This window comes from Cyprinodon variegatus, unplaced genomic scaffold, assembly GCF_000732505.1.
Source record: "Cyprinodon variegatus isolate N-32 unplaced genomic scaffold, C_variegatus-1.0 Scaffold1541, whole genome shotgun sequence".
NCBI classification, from domain to species: domain Eukaryota; kingdom Metazoa; phylum Chordata; class Actinopteri; order Cyprinodontiformes; family Cyprinodontidae; genus Cyprinodon; species Cyprinodon variegatus.
The window spans coordinates 39,358-41,944 of record NW_015151994.1 but is presented as its reverse complement, the minus strand read 5'-3'; positions in this window follow the sequence as shown (position 1 = coordinate 41,944).

The following is a 2,587-nucleotide window of genomic DNA, read 5'->3' as shown; positions in this document are numbered from 1 at the left end:
GATGGAGTCACAGCCAAACAGGAACAGACCAGATGAAGCTACTATGATAAGGAAAAGCATATAGAGGAGAACGTTAGAGGTTGAACTAGAGATAGAATGAAGCAGAATGATGAGAAGGGGTTACTTTGTCCTCCAGCAGTCTAAGCCTATAGCAGCACAATAGAAAAAAGATAAACAATCTGAATTCCATCAGCTATGAGCAAAGCTGAGTTTCTTATTTGTTTGGTCAACTTCAGTTTGAATATTGAAAAGAGAACCTTGGGAGGTTGCAGTGTCTGGGAATATCTCTCATATTTTAAGGAATTTAAAAAGGTAAAATTAAAACCTAAAATTAAGCTTTCGACCTGTACTACAAAGCATTTGGTAAGCTCTGAAGGCAAAGGAGGAACCAAGGCAATTTACAACAGAAAGGTTTAGATAGAATAATCAGGCAGGGTAAATACCCTGCTCTGTCCTGAATAAACCACAAGCTTAATAAATGACTTTTGACATTAAACACACATTCCTAAATATGGCATGTGTAATAATGGAATAAGTATTTTTACTATTTAATAAGAAAATTAGATAAAATGCCCTTGAAATAAGACAACACAATATTTTAAATGTGTAGTTCCTGAGGAACTGAGTAGGTGTCTCACCTCCTCAGTTCATAAAAAAAATGCACCTATTATAAAAAGTGTTGCACCGAGACCGATATCAGTATCAGGTGGGGCCCCGATCCAGCACTAAAATGATGGTATCTGTGTCGGTATCGGTACCAACAAAGAGGGAGCCAATACCATTTTGAGAGCCAGAAGTTTCTTCAACTATTGCCCCCATTCCAGGAAGGCAATACAAAGTTCTACTGGATTCACTTTATATTAGTTTTTTTCCTGTTTCACAAAGGTAGGCAGCAGTTTGATGAAGCCATGATGGTAATTGTTTTACATCCAAGTAGTATGCAGTGTTTGCGGCCAGGTATCTGGTGTCGGTATCTGGGCCAAAAAATTGCATCAGCGCAACACTAATTATAAACAAAATGACTCATTTAGATGTTATTTGTTTCCAGTGCATGATGCAAAAATGATTTCCTGTTGCTAAATAATAATAAATGCAAATACTGATGGAAGGTGCAGCTTTTTTACATTGAATACTTTTCTTATGTAAATTTTTAAACCAAACATGCACTGACCACCTCATCATAATCACTTTTTGTGAGTATGTGAAGATGAAAATGAAAATATGTGCTGTTTTTGGATTATTTTTGAATTCAAATGTCAGAGTTAGAATGAGTAAACTTTCTGTTCCAGTGATGTTACCCCTCCCACTTACACCTCAGTAGGAGGGGGGATACCTGACAGCAGCACTGGAAGGATGTGAAAGAGATGTGTTTTTTCCACAATCTGCCCCTCATGTGGTCTCTGCACTCTTTCAAGCTCAACTTCTTCTTTCTTATTTTACATCAGGATTTGAGTTGTTTTGATGAAAACTCCCTTTCTCTTGCACTCTTTCACACAGCATTTTCCTGTTTCTAAAATTGGCCCAAGAAGTAAAGTACCGCCATCTTAAAAAAACTGTGATTCTATACCAAGAGTCACACAGGAAACTACAGCCCAGTTCCCCCTGTTATCATCTTCCTCTTCTTCTTTGAATCAGGGTGTCCTGAGGTGACATTTCTTTCAAATACGTGGTAAAATGTAGACTAATTAAATGCAGAGAGAATTAGACCTATACTGGTTACTTATTGGAGTTATTTTATAACAATAAACACAATAAACTCTAAAACTTCTTTACTTTTTCTGGACAACATTTCAGTTCAGTTCTTTAGTCTATCTAAGTGAGCCGTGTTAAGTTTGATGTTTTGGGTGTAAAACGAGATGTATACATAGCGTGAAAAGGTTGCCTTAAAGTCAGTAGGGAGGTCCAGGAAAGTCACTGAAAAAGAAATGCAACCATTTTCAAATTTAAAATTTCTATTTCCTATTTGGAAAGGGGTTTTACAATTTCACATTTTACATTCAGCTATTAAAAGGGAATTTTAAATGATCCGATATTAAATACTGCAATTTGAAAAAGTATTTTTTTCAAATCCTATTCTTAAATTTATTTAAATTAAAAACAGAACTCATAAATCGGATTAGAAACATCTTTCCATACTGTCAAGTTAAACCAGGAAAGGGCAAGTTGACAGTTTCTAATGTCCACCCGCCTGAAGCGCTCTTAACATAAAATCAGGCGCTCTCCCTCCAAAAGCCAAACTGCTAATTTAGAAACAACCCTGCTCACCGCCTCTAAAAATATAACAAATCAAATAGGAGTAGCCTTTATCGTACCAGAATTTAATGTTAAAATTAGGAAAAGGATAAGTGATGGACTTTCAGTTTATACGGGAGAAATGATTGCAATATTATTAGCTGTTCAATGGGTGGAAGAAGTTAAGCCATTAAGATCAGTCATATGTTCAGATTCTAGTTCATCTTTGATTAGTTTGCAGTATAGACCGTCAGAAAGCAGGCCAGATATTTTAATAGAAATTCAACAGACACTATATAGAATATATATGATGGGTGAAGTTATAAATTTTGTATGGATACCGGCACATTATGGA